A 19,767-nucleotide genomic window follows, 5' to 3' on the forward strand; every position below is an offset into this window, starting at 1 on the left:
CCGCATCCCATTTCAGTCAGTCACCGCATCCCATTTCCATCAGTCACTGCATCCCATGATCCTCAGTCACTGCATCCCATGATCCTCAGTCACTGAATCCCATGACTCTCAGTCACTGAATCCCATGACCCTCAGTCACTGAATCCCATTTCACTCAGTCACTGCATCCCATTTCACACAGCCACTGCATCCCATTACCCTCAGTCATGGCATCCCATGAACTTCAGTGAAAGGATGCCATTTCAAACAGACACTGCATCTCCTTTCCCTCAGTCACAGGATCCTATTTCACTCAGTCAGAGCATCCCATTTCACTCAGTCAGAGCATCCCATTTCACTGAGACACTGCATCCCATTACCCTCTGTCACTGCATTCCATTTCCCTCAGTCACTGCATCTCATCTCCCTCCGTCACTGCATCTCATTTCCCTCCGTCACTGCATCCCATTTCACTCAGCCACTGCATCCCATTTCACTCAGCCACCGCATCCCATTTCACTCAGTCACCGCATCCCATGACCTCAGTCACTGAATCCCATGATCCTCAGTCACTGAATCCCATAACCCTCAGTCACTGCATCCCGTTTCACACAGCCACTGCATCCCATTTCACTCAGTCACTGCATCCCATTGCCCTCAGTCACTGAAACCCATTGCCCTCAGTCACTGCATCCCATTTCCCACAGTCACTGCATCCCATTTCCCACAGTCACTGCACCCATTTCCCACAGTCACTGCATCCCATTTCCCACAGTCACTGCATCCCATTTCCCACAGTCACTGCATCCCATTGCCCTCAGTCACTGCATCCCATTGCCCTCAGTCACTCCCTCCCATTTCAAGCAGACACTGCATCTCCTTTCCCGCAGTCACTGCATCTCAGTTCACATAGCCACTGCATCCCATTGCCCTCAGTCATTGCATCCCATTACCCTCAGTCACTGTATCCCATTACCCTGTCACTGCATCCCATGAACTTCAGTCACAGGATCCCATTTCAAACAGACTCTGCATCTCCTTTCCGTCAGTCACTGCATCCCATTTCACACAGCCACTGCATCCCATTTCGCACAGCCACTGCATCCCATTTCACTCATTAACTGCAGCTCATTTCACTCAGTCACTGCATCCCATTCATCTCAGTCACTGCATCCCATTTCCCAGATTCACTGCATCTCCTTTCCCTCAGTCACTGCATCCCATTTCAGTCAGTCACTGCATCCCATTTCCCTCAGTCACTGAAACCCATTACCCTCAGTCACTGAATCCCATTTCACTCAGTCACTGGATCCCATATCACTCAGTCACTGGATCCCATTTCATGCAGTCACTGCGTCCCATTTCACTCAGTCTGAGCATCCCATTTGACTCAGTCAGAGCATCCCATTTGACTCAGTCAGAGCATCCCATTTAACTGAGACAGTAAATCTCATTGAACTGAGACAGTAGATCCCATTACCCTCAGTCACAGCATTCCATTTCCCTCAGTCACTGCATCTCATTTCCCTCAGTCACTGCATCTCATTTCCCTCCGTCACTGCATCTCATTTCCCTCCGTCACTGCATCTCATTTCCCTCCGTCACTGCATCTCATTTCCCTCCGTCACTGCATCTCATTTTACTCAGCCACTGCATCCCATTTCACTCAGTCACAGCATCCCATTTGACTTAGTCACTACATCCGCTTTAACGTAGACAGTGAATCCTATTCAACTGAGACAGTGCGTCCATTTCCCTCAGTCACCGCACCCTATTTCCCACAGTCACCGCATTCCATTCCCCTCAGTCACCGCATCCCATTTCAGTCAGTCACCGCATCCCATTTCAGTCAGTCACCGCATCCCATTTCAGTCAGTCACCGCATCCCATTTCAGTCAGTCACCGCATCCCATTACCCTCAGTCATGGCATCCCATTACCCTGTCACTGCATCCCATGAACTTCAGTGAAAGGATGCCATTTCAAACAGACACTGCATCTCCTTTCCCTCAGTCAGAGCATCCCATTTCACTCAGTCAGAGCATCCCATTTCACTCAGTCAGAGCATCCCATTTCACTGAGACACTGCATCACATTACCCTCAGTCACAGCATTCCATTTCCCTCAGTCACGGCGTCTCATTTCCCTCCGTCACTGCATCTCATTTCCCTCAGTCACGGCATCTCATTTCCCTCAGTCACGGCATCTCATTTCCCTCAGTCACGGCATCTCATTTCCCTCCGTCACGGCATCTCATTGCCCTCAGTCACTGCATCCCATTGCCCTCAGTCACTGCATCCCATTGCCCTCAGTCACTGCATCCCATTTCACTCAGTCACTGCATCCCATTTCCCACAGTCACTGCATCTCCTATCCCTCATTCACTGCATCCCATTACCCACAGTCACTGCATCGTGTTACCCTCAGTCACTGTATCACATTACCCTCAGTCACTGCACACATTTCCCACAGTCACTGCATCCCATTTCCCACAGTCACTGCATCCCATTGCCCTCAGTCACTGCAGCCCATTTCAAACAGACACTGCATCTCCTTTCCCGCAGCCACTGCATCTCAGTTCACAAAGCCACTGCATCCCATTTCACAGAGTCACTGCATCCCATTTAACGGACACAGTGAATCACATTTAACCCAGACAGTGCATCCATTTCACTCAGTCATTGCATCCCATTACCCTCACTCACTGCATCCCATTACCCTGTCACTGCATCCCATGAACTTCAGTCACAGGATCCCATTTCAAACAGACACTGCATCTCCTTTCCCTCAGTCACTGCATCCCATTTCGCACAGCCACTGCATCCCATTTCGCACAGCCACTGCATCCCATTTCGCACAGCCACTGCATCCCATTTCGCACAGCCACTGCATCCCATTTCACTCATTCACTGCAGCTCATTTCACTCAGTCACTGCAGCTCATTTCACTCAGTCACTGCAGCTCATTTCACTCAGTCACTGCAGCTCATTTCACTCAGTCACAGCATCCCATTTCACTCAGTGACTGCAACCCATTACCCTCAGTCACAGCATCCCATTTCCGTCAGTCACTGCATCCCATTCATCTCAGTCACTGCATCCCATTTCCCACATTCACTGCATCTCCTTTCCCTCAGTCACTGCATCCCATTTCCCTCAGTGACTGAAACCCATTTCGCACTGTAACTGCATCTCCCTTCCCTCAGTCACTGCATCGTATTTCACTCAGTCACTGCATCCCATGACCCTCAGTCACTGCATCCCATGACGCTCAGTCACTGCATCCCATTTCACTCAGTCACTGCATCCCATTTCACTCAGTCACTGCATCCCTTTACCCTCAGTCACTGCATCCCATTACCCTTAGTCACTGCATCACATTTCACCCAGTCACTGCAACCCATTTCCCATAGTCACTGCATCTCCTTTCCTCAGTCACTGCATCACATTACCCTCAGTCCCAGCATCCCATTTCACTCAGTCACTGCATCCCATTTCACTCAGTCACTGCATCCCATTTCACTTAGTCACTGTATCGCATGACCCTCAGTCACTGCATCGCACGACCCTCAGTGACTGCATCGCACGACCCTCAGTGACTGCATCGCACGACCCTCAGTGACTGCATTGCACGACCCTCAGTGACTGCATCCCATTTCACTCAGTCACTGCATCCCATTTCCCATGGTCACTGCATCTCCTTACGTCAGTCACAGCATCCAATTTCACTCAGTCACTGCATCCCAGTTCATTCAGTCACTGCATCTCATTTCAGTCAGTCACTCCCTCCCATTTCAGTCAGTCACTCCCTCCCATTTCAGTCAGTCACTCCCTCCCATTTCAGTGAGTCACTGCATCCCATTTCCCTCATTCACTGCAACCCATTTCGCACTGTCACTGCATCACCATTCCCTCAGTCACTGCATCGCATTTCACTCAGTCACTGCATCCCATGACCCTCAGTCACTGCATCCCATGACCCTCAGTCACTGCATCCCATGACCCTCAGTCACTGCATCCCATGACCCTCAGTCACTGCATCCCATGACCCTCAGTCACTGCATCCCATGACCCTCAGTCATTGCATCACGTTACCCTCAGTCACTGCATCACATTACCCTCAGTCACTGCATCACATTACCCTCAGTCACTGCATCACATTACCCTCAGTCACTGCATCACATTACCCTCAGTCACCGCATCCCATTGCCCTCAGTCACCGCATCCCATTACCCTGTCACTGCATCCCATGAACTTCACTCACAGGATCCCATTTCAAACAGACACTGCATCTCCTTTCCCTCAGTCACTGCATCCCATTTCAGTCAGTCACTCCCATTTCAGTGAGTCACTGCATCCCATTTCCATCAGTCACTGCAACCCATTTCGCACTGTCACTGCATCTCCATTCCCTCAGTCACTGCATCTCCATTCCCTCAGTCACTGCATCGCATTTCACTCAGTCACTGCATCGCATTTCACTCAGTCACTGCATCGCATGACCCTCAGTCACTGCATCGCATGACCCTCAGTCACTGCATCGCATGACCCTCAGTCACTGCATCGCATGACCCTCAGTCACTGCATCCCATGACCCTCAGTCACTGCATCCCATGACCCTCAGTCACTGCATCCCATGACCCTCAGTCACTGCATCCCATGACCCTCAGTCACTGCATCACATTTCACTCAGTCACTGCATCCCATGTCCTACATTCACTGCATCTCCTTTCCCGCAGTCACTGCATCGCATTTCACTCAGTCACTGCATCCCATGACCCACAGTCACTGCATCCCATTTCACTCAGTCACTGCATCCCATTTCCCACATTCACTGCATCTCCTTTCCCTCAGTCACTGCATCGCATTTCACTCAGTTACTGCATGCCATGACCCACAGTCACTGCATGCCATGACCCACAGTCACTGCCTGCCATTACGCTCAGTCACTGCATGCCATTACGCTCAGTCACTGCATAGCTTTTCGCTCAGTCACTGCATCCCATGACGCTCAGTCACTGCATCCCATGACGCTCAGTCACTGCATCCCATGACGCTCAGTCACTGCATCCCATGACCCTCAGTCACTGCATCCCATGACCCTCAGTCACTGCATCCCATTACCCTCAGTCACTGCATCCCATTACCCTTAGTCACTGCATTCCAATAATTTCAGTCACAGGATCCCATTTCAAACAGACACTGCATTTCCTTTGCCGCAGTCCCTGCATCCCAGTTCACACAGCCACTGCATCCCATTGCCCTCAGTCAGTGCATCCCATTTCACACAGCCACTGCATCCCCTTTCACACAGCCACTGCATCCCATTTCACTCAGTCAGTGCATCCCATCACCCTCAGTCTCTGCATCCCATTTCACTCAGTCACAGCATCCCACTTCTATCAGTCACTGCATCCCATTTCACTCAGACAATGCATCCCATTACCCTCAGTCACTGCATCCAATTACCCTCAGTCACTGCATCCCATTTCCATCATTCACTGCATCCCACTTCACTCAGTCACTGCATCCCATCTCCCTCAGTCACAGCATCCCACTTCTATCATTCAGGGCGTCTCCTTTCCCTCAGTCACTGCGTCCCATTTCCATCAGTGACAGCATCCCATTTCCCTCAGTCACTGCATCCCATTGCCCTCAGTCACTGCATCCCATTTCCCTCAGTCACTGCATCCCATTTCCATCATTCACTGCATCCCACTTCACTCAGTCACTGCATCCCATTTCTCACAGTCACTGCACCCATTTCAGTCAGTCACTGCATCCCATTTCCATCATTCACTGCATCCCATTTCACTCAGTCACTGCATCCCATCTCCCTCAGTCTCTGCATCCCATTTCACTCAGTCACAGCATCCCACTTCCATCAGTCACTGCATCCCACTTCCATCAGTCACGGCGTCTCTTTTCCCTCAGTCACTGCGTCCCATGTCCATCAGTGACTGCATCCCATTTCCCACAGTCACTGCATCCCATTGCCCTCAGTCACTGCATCCCATTGCCCTCAGTCACTGCATCCCATTGCCCTCAGTCACTGCATCCCATTGCCCTCAGTCACTGCATCCCATTGACCTCAGTCACTGCATCCCATTGACCTCAGTCACTGCATCCCATTTCAAACAGACACTGCATCTCCATTCCCACAGTCACAGCATCTCAATTCACACAGCCACTGCATCCCAGTTCACACAGCCACTGTATCCCATTTCACACGGCCACTGCATCCCATTGCCCTCAGTCACTGCATCCCACTGCCCTCAGTCACTGCATCCCACTGCCCTCAGTCACTGCATCTCATTTCACTCAGTCACTGCATCTCATTTCACTCAGTCACTGCATCTCATTTCACTCAGTCACTGCATCTCATTTCACTCAGTCACTGCATCCCATTTCACTCAGTCACTGCATCCCCTTTCCTCAGTCACTGCATCTACTTTCCTCAGTCACTGCACCCCATTTCACAGAGTCACTGCATCCATTTCCTTCAGTCACTGCATCCCATTTCACTCAGTCACTGCAGCTCATTTCACTCAGTCACTGCAGCTCATTTCACTTAGTCACAGCATCCCATTTCACTCAGTGACTGCAACCCATTACCCTCAGTCACAGCATCCCATTTCCATCAGTCACTGCATCCCATTCATCTCAGTCACTGAATTCCATTGCCCTCAGTCACTGCATCCCATTTCCATCAGTCACTGCATCCCATTCCCCACAGTCACCGCATCCCATTCCCCACAGTCGCAGCATCCCAATTCACTCAGTCACTGCATCCCATTTCCCTCAGTCACTGCATCCCATTTCCCTCAGTCACTGCATCCCATTTCCCTCAGTCACTGCATCTCCTTTCCTCAGTCACTGCATTTACTTTCCTCAGTCACTGCATTTACTTTCCTCAGTCACTGCATCCCATTCCACTCAGTCACTACATCCCATTTAAAAGTCACTGCATCCCATTTCACAGAGTCACTGCATTCCATTTCCTTCAGTCACCTCATCCCATTACCCTCAGTCACTGCATCCCATTTCCCTCAGTCACTGCATCCCATTTCCATCATTCACTGCATCCCACTTCACACAGTCACTGCATCCCATCTGCCACAGTCACTGCATTCCACTTCCATGAGTCACTGCATCCCACTTCCATCATTCACGGCGTCTCCTTTCCCTCAGTCACTGCGTCTCATTTCCATCAGTGACTGCATCCCATTTCTCACAGTCACTGCACCCATTTCAGTCAGTCACTGCATCCCATTTCCATCATTCACTGCATCCCATTTCACTCAGTCACTGCATCCCATCTCCCTCAATCTCTGCATCCCATTTCACTCAGTCACAGCATCCCACTTCCATCAGTCACTGCATCCCACTTCCATCAGTCACGGCGTCTCTTTTCCCTCAGTCACTGCGTCCCATGTCCATCAGTCACTGCATCCCATTTCCATCATTCACTGCATCCCATTTCACTCAGTCACTGCATCCCATCTCCCTCAATCTCTGCATCCCATTTCACTCAGTCACAGCATCCCACTTCCATCAGTCACTGCATCCCACTTCCATCAGTCACGGCGTCTCTTTTCCCTCAGTCACTGCGTCCCATGTCCATCAGTGACTGCATCCCATTTCCCACAGTCACTGCATCCCATTTCCATCAGTCACTGCATCCCATTGCCCTCAGTCACTGCCTCCCACTGACCTCATTCACTGCATCCCATTTCAAACAGACACTGCATCTCCATTCCCAAAGTCACAGCATCTCAATTCACACAGCCACTGCATCCCAGTTCACACAGCCACTGTATCCCATTTCACACAGCCACTGCATCCCATTGCCCTCAGTCACTGCATCCCATTGCCCTCAGTCACTGCATCCCATTGCCCTCAGTCACTGCATCCCATTTCACTCAGTCACTGCATCCCATTTCACGCAGACACTACATCCCATTTCCCTTAGTCAGTGCATCCCATTACCCTCAGTCACTGCATCCCAGTTCACACAATCACTGCCTCCCGTTTCACTGAGTCACGGCATCCCGTTTCACTGAGTCACTGCATCCCGTTTCACTGAGTCACTGAATCGCATTTGTTGTTTTCACTTGAATGCAATGGTCATGAATCTCCTCCAATGGCTGGTCATGTATTTCCAATGCAAAATTTTACCAAGTTTTGATTTTCAATTTTGATTACATGTGTCTCCTCTATTCTATAAGATGCTGCAATAAACTCAAATTTGACAAATCATAATTCAACCACCATTACCTACAGAGTTAATTTCATCAAACAGATCCAATTAGAATTGTCACATTCCCAAATCCTGATTCAAGGTTTTCTCATTATGGGCCACGTGGTTAAGAAAAAAGACACTTAGAATCAGAGAGATGTACAGTCGGGAAACAGATCCTTTGGCCCAATTTGTCTCTGTTGACCAGATATCCTAAGTTAATTTAGTCCCATTTGCCGGCATTTGGCCCATATTCCTCTCAACCCGTCCTATTCATATACCCATCCACATGCCTTTTAAACGTACAAGCCTCCACCACTTCCTCTGGCAGCTCATTCCATACATGCTGTTCGCTCTATCCACGTCCCTCGTAATTGTATAAACTTCTATATGGTCAGCCCTGAACTCCAAAGTTCCAAGAAATAGCTGCCTGTTCAAGCCCACGGTATACCTCCAACCTCCGATGCTCGTAACATCCTTGTAGATCTTCTCTGAACCCTTTCAAGTTTACAACATACAACAAGACGGCACAGAATAGGCCCTTCGGCCCTCAATGGTGCGCCGACAACTTTCCTCTCGCAAGGAGACCAAAATCGATTGCAGTATTCCAAAAGCAGCCGAATCAATGTCCTACATGGCTGCTAAGTGATCTCCCAACTCCTATACTCAATGCACTGACCGATAAAGGTGAGCACACCAAATGTCTCCTTCATATCCTTTCTACCGGTGGCTGTACTTTGATGGAACTACGAAACTGCACTCCAGCGTCTCTTTATTAAGCAACACTCCCCACAACCTTCAGTGTATACGTGCTGCCCTGATTTGCCTTTCCAAAATGTAGCACCTCACATTTATCTAACCTCAACTCCATCTGCCACTCCTCAGTTTATTGGCCCTTGTCAATGTCCCATTGCATTCTGAGGTGACCTTCTTGGCTGGCTACTACACCTTCAATCATTGGGAAACTTACTAACCACACCTTCTATTTTCATATCCAAATCATTGCATCACTTCAACTCCCCCTCCCACTCCCTGGACGACATGTCCATCCTGGGCCTCTTCCAGTGTCACAACCATACCACCCAGAAAGTAGAAGAGCAGCACCTCATATTCCGTCTCGGGAGCTTCCAACTCAAAAGCCTCAATATGGACTTTGCCACCCGCAAAATCTCCCCACCCGCTAGCCTCATCCCAAGACTAGTTCCTCCCCTCATCCCTGCCTCCATGACCTGTCCGCCTTCTCTCCCACCTATCCACTCCTCCCACCTCACTGACCAACTCCCACCACTGCTTGGAATTATTATTCTTTTCACACTTCATCAGCTCGACGTGATTTCTAAAATCTATTTTCCAATTGTTGGAAAAAGTGAGATAAAGTAAAAGAAGTTACATTCTTACCACTCGGGAAATCTCTGAATATTCTTCTGTTGAAAGGCCGCCAAGGAACGATGCAATTCTTGTGTCACAAACGCTGTGAGAGAGACATCTTTTTCGGTTCCACTAACTCCACCCTAAGGAAGACAAACCCACATAACATATCTAACGACTTAAAGCATACTCTATTGTTGCCCAAGGTGGAGAGCTGGATGAACACAGCAGGCCAAGCAGCATCAGAGGAGCAAGAAAGCTTGTGTTTCGGGACGAGACCCTACTTCAGAAAATTGGCGCTGGAGAATCTGAGATGACAAGGTGTAAAGCCGGATGATACTGCTTGGCCTGCTGTGTTCATCCAGCTTTACACCTTCTTATCTCAGATTCTCCAGCATCTGCAGTTCCTACTGCCTCTATTGTTGCCCTTTCACTTTACTGAACTAATATGAGCCAGTAGTTTTGTTTAGGCCCGTGTAATCTGACAGTTATTGGCCTGTACAAAATCCTGAATTAATTTTGATCGACTGACAGGAGAGATGAATTTTATAGAAATTTTTGTTTTCTACCAATTTGCAGAGGGCATTGTGGGCGATTGGAGGACAGTGTTATTATCCTCCAGGTCTGCGGACTGCATCGTTACCAACTTGCCCATTTGCATATACATACAATATTCATTATGTACCAATGAAACATAATAAACCAATACTGCGTACTAAAAACAACCCTCACATATCAATGGAAATTTAATATTTATCACAGAGCTTGAAGGATTGAATTCAATGATACAAAGCAAAAACCAGTGAAGATGAGTGCAGTTGGTCAGCACTTTTGCCTCTAAGTGGAGGTTTGCAGTTTGAGGCCACCCAGGAACAAGCAAGCTCTGTCTAACTCCAAGGGCAGCACGGTGGCTCAGTGGTTAGCACTGCTGACTCACAGCGCCAGGGACCCAGGTTCGATCCCACCGTTGGGCGATCTTCTGTGCGGAGTTTGTACATTCTGCCCATGCCTGCATGGGTTCCTGCTGGGTGCTCTGGTTTCCTCCCACAGTCCAAAGATGTGCACGCTAGGTGTCTGGGCCATGCCAAACTTGCCCATTGTGTTTAGGGATGTGTAGATTAGGTGTGTTAGTCATGGGAAATGTAGGGTTACTGAGGAAAGGGTCGGGGGATGAGTCAGGGTGAGATGCTCTTTGGAGGGTGGCCGTGGACTTGTTGGGTCAAAAGGGGCTTGTTTCCACACTGTAGGGATTCTATGATATGGAAGTATCTTTTGAAGTAGGCATTCATGGGTATGCTGTAACAGAGACCTTGAAATACTGCACAACAAATATTTGGAACTAGACTGTCAATTCAGACATAGCATCAAAAAAGGTCATAGAAGTTGTCACCGATATAAAGCAGGATTGATGAAAATCCAGCAGGAAATGGTGTCAAAAGGCTCAGTATCTTTTATTCATCTCCAGTTATTTTGTCCAAGGCACTGGATGCTGGCAGGATTGAAACATTTAAGAAATGCTTCACAAATCACATATAAGGACCTGCACATCTTTGAACAATGGGAGGAAACTGGCAGAAGCCCCTCGCAGACGCGGGGAGGACGTGTCAATTCCACACAGATAGTTACCCAAGACTGGAATCTCAACTGGCTCCCCAGTGCATGAGCAGCTCTAACCACTGAGCAACTACCTTGCCCAGAAGGGGTTTTATAAGCGCATACTTTATTTCCATTCATAGTTGGGGAAAGACAGATCCAATGCTGTATGTCCAACCAAAATAACCTATTGTAGATATCATGACAACAATCATAAATGATTTTGAATAAGTAAATCAAAAAAATTGAAATAGTTTCCAAGCCTAAATACTCGATATGGTGCATTTAAGATGAATAGCGCAACAACAAAAAGGCTATATTTTATGTGACCATCGGTAACACTTGAAAACTTGCAACAATATAGTCACCAGGAGAGATCTGGACTGGCTTGATGATGCACTCCTTCATACACTGCAATGAAACTCCAAAGATCACAAATTCTCCTTCAATACCGTGTTATAACAGTGACTGCATCAACCTGTGTTTATGGGCCTGACTGGAAGCCCACACAACATGCATAAACAAAAAAATAATCTAAGGTGATAGGTGAAATAAATGTATGTATGCAACGTCTTTGAAAAGCAATCATTTCTAGCGGATGCAAGCCCATAAGGAATCTCGTTTCGCAGATTATATTCATTTGCACTACAGTTCACGCCAGTCAGAATCAGTTTTCGTTTCATGACAGAAAACTAAAATGTCCAAAACAATGAACTTTGTTTGATCAGAAGATTTTAAGTAAGGACTATGTCTTGTGTGAGCTGATGGCATTCGGGGATGGAGAAGGTACACTCACTGCTGGCATCTTGACACCATTGAATGAGCAAGCGTGGACGCAAAGGTTGTAACAGGTAACAATTGGACAGGCAATATCTTTTGAGCTCCTTCCCAGCAGGCCTGTAATACTCTCAAGCTGTGCTAGACCCTCACTTACTCCACCTTACGTACTCTGCCTTTTTCTTTTCGACAAGAAGCACCTCTGTACCAGTCATCCAAGGCTCCTTAATCTTACCCCTTCTTACCTGTCTCAGAGGAACAAATTTATACATCACTCGCAACAACTGCTCCTTGAACAGCTCCACATGTCTGCTGCGCCCTTTCTGTGGAACAATTGCTCCCAATCTGTACTTCCCAACTCCTGTCTGATAGCATCATAGTTTCCTTGACCCCAGTGAAATATCTTCCCCTGGTAACTGCTCCTTTCCCTTTCCATGGCTATGGAAAATGGGAGGCTCTTGCGGTCACTGTCGCCAAAGTGTTCTCCCACCACGAGATCTGACACCTGTCCTGGCTCATCGCCGAGCACCAAATCCAAAATGGCCTCCCGCCTCGTCGGCCTGTCCACATACTGAGTCAGGAAACCCTCCTGAACACACCTGACAAAAACGGCTCCATCCAAACCATCTGCACTAAGGAGGTTTCAATCTATATTGGGAAAGTTGAAGTCACCCATAACAACAACCCTGCTACGTTTGCACTTTTCAACAATCTGCCGGCCAATGAGTTCTTCGATCTCCCAACTGCTATTTGGGGTCCGTAGAAAACCCCCAGTGAAGTGACTGCTGCCTTGCTGTTCCGAACTTCCACCCACACTGACTCAGTCGACAAACCTTCCTTGGCAACCTCAGCCCATACCACCGCAGTAGACGAATCCTCAAAGGTTCTTTCAGCCGCCGTTATACTGTCCTTGACCAACAAAGCCACACCTCCCCCTCTTTTACCACCTTCCCTGACCTTAATCAAAGATCTAAACCCTGGAACCTGCAACATCCATTCCTGACCCTGCTCTATCCATGTCTCCGAAATGGCCACAACATCGAAGTCCCAGGTACCTATCCAAGCTGCAACCTCACCTAACTTATTCCGGATACTCCTGGCATTAAAGTCGTCACACTTCAATCCAGCTTGCTGTCTGCCAGCACACTCCTGTGATAGTGAGGTCCTGACCATATCCTCCCTACGCTCATCCTCCTGTGTACTGGGACTACACCTCAGTTTCCCATCCCCCTTCTGAGCTCGTTTAAATCCACCCGAATGGCACTAGCCAATTTTCCACCCAGGATATTCGTGCCCCTCTGGTTCAAGTGGAGACCGTCCTGTTTGTACAGGTCCCACCTTCCCCAGAATGAGCCCCAATTGTCCATGTACCTGAAGCCCTCCCAACTGCATCATCCCTGCAGCCACGTGTTCAGCTGAAATCTCTCCCTGTTCTTTGCCTCGCTATCACGTGGTACGGGTGACAAACCAGAGATGACCACTCTGCTTGTTCTAGCTCTCGGCTTCCACCCTAGCTCCCTCAAATCCTGCCTGACATCCCTATCCCTCTTTCTACATATGCCGTTGGAGCCTATGTGGACCACGACTTGGGGCTGGTCACCCTCTCCCCTCAGGACCCGAAAGAGACGATCCGAGACATCACAGACCATGGCACCTGGTAGGCAATACACCAATCGTGAGTCTCTTTCGTTCCTGGCAAATCTTCTATCAGTCCCTCTAACTGTTGAGTCCCCAATGACTATCACTCTCTTCCTGTCCCCCCGCCGTCCCTTCTGTGCAAGAGGGACAGACTCGGTGCCAGAGATCTGCACCCTACCGCATGCCCCTGGTAAGTAGTCCCCCGGAACAGTATCCAAAACGGTATACTTGTTTTTCAGGGGAGCAACCACAGGGGATTTCAGGGGAACGACCACAGGGGAAGGTTGGTCAAGCTACACCGGGTAAACGTACATTTTTGGCTGAAGAAACATGTGTTTCAGTGTGAGCTAATGGAAGAAGCCATGGAGTCAAAGCTAAACATTTCGACAATAAGACAACCATTCTTAAAAGCAGCAGAGAGCATGAAAAAGAAATGAGCGGCTTTAATATCCACTTAAAATTTATGTGGAATATCAGATGGAATTTTCTTATTGACTCCATTGTGCAATCATGTCAATCTAAAAATGTGAACTGCATTCATTAATACTAACCAGAAACGGACTTTGTAGTAAATGGTTTGACGATTTTCTGGATCTGGAACATCCCTTTTCCTTCTCCAACGAAGATCGTACCAACCTATGGTACCAAACTGTGAGTCAAACGGACACGACTCGTAATCTTTAAATTCCTCATCAAAACAGTCTCATCGTATGGTTCTGTGCAATAAAAGAGAAAGAATAAACATGTTTCCCACAATTTTGCTGATGTTTACGAACAGAATGCACAAATTCAAAAAGTTTGAGCTGGCATGTCTGCTTCCTCCAGCCTGTTTAAACTGTTCCATTCAATGTGAAATTTGTGATACGTTTTAGCACACAGGTCTATTTGATCTGCGCCACCACCTTCTATTCGTCATACATGCTTTCCCCACCTTCCTGTAATACATTCCTTGAAGTGTTCAATGAGATTTTGATTTTAAATCTTATCGTCATATTCTTTTGATTCTCAAGCATCAATGAATCTGATGTTGCCGCCATTCCATGCAGTGCATAGCACGTCAAACAGGAGTCTTACTCTTGCCATGAGCTCTGAGGTAGTACGGGATCATAACTGTCTCACAGTTCAGAAAGAAATTCTACATATAGGGCTATGTAGAGTCATGCAGTTAATTTTATTTGACATGCTATTTCTTTTCTTCACAAATATGCTGGATTTAAAGTGATCTTCACCCTCATTTAAAATGAATCCAATATCCAACCATCTGTAAAACTAGCATATCCAAATTTTAGTTTGAGTTTAGTGTTTCACAAATATATTACTTTTTTAAAAATTATATTCGAGTCAACATTAACATTTCATTCCCTGACAGCGGGTGAACTTACTTTTAAACTCCCATTTTCCTTCGGTATGAACGGAGAGGTGAGCCTTTTTGCAAGCACCGAAAGTCTCCACCAGTTTACGCTAAAACTTGCGGAACTGTAAGTTTCACAAATATGTTCCTATTAAACACTAATTCCTATTGAAGCAGTATGAAGCTAAATTCATTCAACTGGACAGCAAAAACGGTCAAGATTTTAAAAGCAAGTTACCATTTTGAAGTCACTCTTTGAACTAAATTCCATCTTGGTGTCTGAGAGTCCATAGGTTCCTCACTCTCAACGAACCAGTCAAACTGTCATGCAATTACTGAAACACACAGACAAAAAACATCAATGTTAACGGTCACGAAGATTTTGAGAGTGATTTGGAATTCGTACTCAATACCCACTGGGGAAAATCTGTTCCAATCTGGATAGTACTCACTTATTACCATCCCACCTACCTTCCCCAGCACCTCCTCCCCCTCCACACTAATTGTTTCTGAGCTCCCTTCCACCCTCCATTTCTCAGGAAGGGTCCTGACCCAAAACCTCAACTTTCCTCAGCCTCTGATGCTGCCTGCCCTGCTGTGTTCCTCCAATGTGTTATCTCAGACGCCAACATTGGCAGTTCTTCCTATCTGGATAAATCATTCTCACCTTGTAACAAGTGATTTTAGGAATCACTTAAACACTCAAAGTACTCACAGTCAGTGTCCCATTTCCTTGACCAGTCAATTTGATGTGAATCTTTCTTCCAAGCGGAAGCTATAACAACAATTATATTTGAGAATCAAACTCTTCATTGCATCACCAATATTTCCTTGTCTGTTTGAAACATAAGATAATGAAATAATCATGGACAGATTGGCCAACAGTGTAATTTAATGCGTGTTACAACCATTGAAGTGATCTTTAAAAAGCTGTTGTCATACAACACACCACTTTTTGAGATGCAGTGATGAACAAACTTCCTGAGACGCAAATAATATATGCCGAATTAATTCCAAAGAATACCTTTACAATTAAAAAGAAGCTAAAAATTTCTTTACATTGTCATGCTTGTCAGATTGCTATTAGTCAATGGAAATCGTGCAGAATAATTATTTATTCCCAGATGAAAAGGAAGCGTATACATTTCATTTTCACATCTTATCCAAGAGAGAAAAAAAAACACCTTCATGAATGCATTGTCAAACAAGAAGACTCACAAAAAAAGTCATTTGGCCCATTGAATTTCCTCCATCATTCGGTGAGATCATGGTTGATCTCATTACATTTATCACGACACAACATTTCCACCAAACCCTCCCTATAGCTAATACATTCCGATCCAAGTAACATCCTGGTAAATCTCTGTTTCTGTGCCATGCCTTGTCTTTCTAAATATTTTTTCAGTCATCTACAAATTTAGCCACAGCACATGCACCTCTTTCCTCCAAGTCATGAAAAAACAAGCACAAGAGCTGTGGTTCCTTCAGCGCGACCTCATTTCTTACTGACAAGCCAACCCTGGCATCTCTGTCTATTTGTATCGGAGATAATGGGAACTGCAGATGCTTCAGAATCCAAGATAACAAAGTGTGGAGCTGGATGAACACAGCAGGATGAAGACACAGAAGTAGAAGGGTCTCGGCACGAAACGTCAGCTTTTCGCTCCTGAGATGCTGCTTGGCCTGCTCTGTTCATCCAGCTCCACACTTTCTTATCTCTGTCCATTTGCCTGTTCTTTCTATCGGACATGAATCATTGGCTATTTCGTTCCCAACACTTATCCCCTAACAACCACCTCTCTGTGATACCCAGAGTGATGTATCTGTCAATTTCAATCTGCTCCACAAACTCATTCACTTTGTTTCATACACTCCCTGCAATTCAATACAAGATCTTCAGTCTGGCATTTACAGCCACCCTTCTTATCTGCTGCAGCTGAAGTGAGACTCCTGACCATTTCCATACTTTTTGTCCTATTACTTGCTCTGGCAACTTTGCTGAGCACTTACCAGCTTCTAACTCTTTCCACAATTTTCCATGCAACTGAGCTCACCCGCTCCACACTTTTTATTTTAACACCCTACCCCAAGACCGAGCCCTGTATTTTGCCAGGATACTTGTCCCAAAATGATTCTCATCGAGCCTATAACACCAAGAATGACTCCCTCCTTCCCTGTACCGATGCCAATGTCCCATGAATTCAAACACATTTCTGCCAGGCCACCATTTAAACAATGCATTTGCATCTATAATTATGCTCACACCGTGCCAAATTGCTCAGATAATAATCCAGAGATTATTACCATTCTGGTTCTGCTTTCTCATTCAGCACCTCGGTGCTCATAATCCCTCAGCAGAACCGCTTTCCTCTTTCTTCCATATCAATTGTACCTGTGTGTACCACAATAGCCGGATTTCTACTCCTCCCACTTCAAGTTCCTTTGTAGCCGAGATGGAATATCCTGAACCTGGGCACCAGGCAGGCAACACGACTTTTGAGACTCTCGATCCTAGTCACAACGAACAGTTTTCATTCCCCAAATTACACTACCTCTGATTATAACTACATTTCACTTTTTATCCCCTCCTGAATTCCCCCCTGTACCACAGTGCTATCGTCAGTTTACTCATCTTCCCTATACCCTGCACTCTCATCCACACACGAAGAAAGAATCTCAAAGCTGTTAGATAAGATCAAAGGCCAAGGTTCCTTCTGCACTACATTCTGGATCCTTCCACCTGCCCTGTTCTTTGTCACAGTCTCACGTCTCTGGCCACTGACCGAGTTTCAGCTAGTTAATCGAAGGTGTGTGACTGCCTCCTGAAGCAGAGCAATCCCTGCTAACTCTGCCCCACACGATTTGTTGATTGGTCAAAACTGAGATTCCAGTTCATCAACCCTGAGCTGGAGTATGGGGTCTGACCACTCCGCCTTCATGTAGGTATAAATCATCATCTGGCCTGGCATCTCCATTTCAATTACTTCGATCTTAATTTGATTTGAAAACATTCTGGTCTTTTAGTTTGTAGCCTGTAAATATTTCTCCGGTTTACTTTCAATCTGAAAGCTACCGATAATAGATTCTTAAACCAGAAGCGATCACCAACGAATGAGCCTGATTCACCCTCCGGGTCCCTGATTCTGGCTTCAATTTACTCTGTCTCAAAAAAAAAATGCTTACAAACTATCAGGCAAAAAAAGCAAGCAAATGGCACCTCTTGCACTCTGCACTGACTTACCGCATTGCCACCAAGTTCCCCAAAATATATATTCACTTGGTGCATTTCACTCGAGATGTGATCTCTCCTTCCAGAACGTGCAAAGCATACTGATCCAAAGCAATATACTACCTTCAAAACCTCAGCTCTCAGCTTATTACTTTTGAGTATATTCTCAAATGCTTTCTCCAAGTCCAAACACAACACATTTACTGGTTTTCCTCTATTAATTCTCCTTCCAAAACTTCCTCCAAAAACCCAAACAAATTAGCCAGACACAATTTCTCTTTCAGCAGGCTGTGGTGATTCTGTTTGATTAGATTCTGATTTTCCAAATGTCCTGCTACTATTTTCTTCACAGTTGATTGCCACCTATTTCCAACAATATATGTTAGGCTGGTTCGGTTGTAGTTATCTGCTTTTTGCCTCTCTCCTTTTTAAATAGGGATATCACATCGGCATTTTTCCAGCCCTCAGATGCTTCTCTCGAATCAAAACTTTTTGGGAAATTACAATCAATGCATACACCGACTCTGAAGCTCATTGTTTAGAATCCTAGAAAGTAAACCATCACGGCCAAGAGTCTAATCTGCTTTCACTCCATTAGATTGTCTACTGCTACTTCTCTCATGGTACTGATGGTGTGGTAGTGATGTGTTTAATTCCTCCCTGTATTCTTTACTAATAAGGGGATCCTTGAAGTATCTTCCACTGGAAAGACTACCCTTCTCTCATTGTCGTTGTTCCTTGATTTAAAAATTAACCTGGCCATCTCAGCCGAGCATATAATTAATGGCATTACCTCTAAAACCTTCTCTGCTAAAGTGTTCAATAGATTGCTACAACCTGAAACATGTAATTCTCCCCCTAAATTAATAGGCAACCAATTTGAAAATGTGGCCTCTGGTCGCAAAATCTTTGACAAATAGGAGTAATCTCTACGGATATACACTATCAAGTCTCTTCAGAATCTTAAATGTTGAAAAAATAAGATTTTTTAAAATCTTATAAACGCCAATGAATGTCGTCCCAGCCTGCCCAACATTCTTACGCATGGCAATTCCCTCTGCCATTTCCGAAATCAACCCAGTCAACATGAGGTGTACGGCCTCCGCAGCATTCACTCTGTGGCCGTACATGACTTTAAGTTACCATCCTGCTGCTACTTCTCGACTTCTATTTGCGATGCAGTCCTCTGTCCATCCTAACATACTACTCTTGAACACATGGGCTCTTTTCTTTTGAGACACCTTATGAGCTGTACCTTATCAAATGCTTTGTTGAAATCTCAATGGACTACATCAACTGGTGGTCCTTCATCAGTAATGTTTGTTTCCTTCTCAAAGCACTGTAGCAAGTTTGTCAAGTATTATTTCCCCTTTATAAAAGGATGTTAACTCTGTAGGATGTTATAGCACACTCAGTACCCTGTTATTTCATCTTTCATTGCCGGCATGAACATCTACCCAGGTTGACCTAAATTGGCAATAATTGCTTGCTATTTTATCGAAGTATTTTTCTCATCATGGTGTTATGTTCACAATCTTTCAATCCTCTGAGAATTTCCCCCAATCTAAGGATTTTTGCGACATTATCATCAGTGC

The 19,767-nt window shown here is 46.2% G+C and overlaps 1 long non-coding RNA gene across 3 annotated transcripts in view; it reads right to left on the bottom strand.

The window, feature by feature from the left end:
* The window catches only part of LOC132208033 (uncharacterized), a 188,577-nt gene that overhangs the window by 60,507 nt on the left and 108,303 nt on the right, over positions 1-19,767 (bottom strand). For 2 of the 3 annotated variants that reach the window (XR_009444144.1, XR_009444145.1), the window contains exons 6-9: positions 15,182-15,278; positions 14,975-15,068; positions 14,144-14,308; positions 9,615-9,727 (exon numbers count right to left, since the gene is read on the bottom strand). This is a non-coding gene — a long non-coding RNA (uncharacterized LOC132208033). The remainder of the gene's footprint in view (positions 1-9,614; positions 9,728-14,143; positions 14,309-14,974; positions 15,069-15,181; positions 15,279-19,767) is intronic. The other variant, XR_009444146.1, reaches the window with a different exon arrangement.

Source organism: Stegostoma tigrinum, unplaced genomic scaffold (assembly GCF_030684315.1).
Source record: "Stegostoma tigrinum isolate sSteTig4 unplaced genomic scaffold, sSteTig4.hap1 scaffold_255, whole genome shotgun sequence".
NCBI classification, from domain to species: domain Eukaryota; kingdom Metazoa; phylum Chordata; class Chondrichthyes; order Orectolobiformes; family Stegostomatidae; genus Stegostoma; species Stegostoma tigrinum.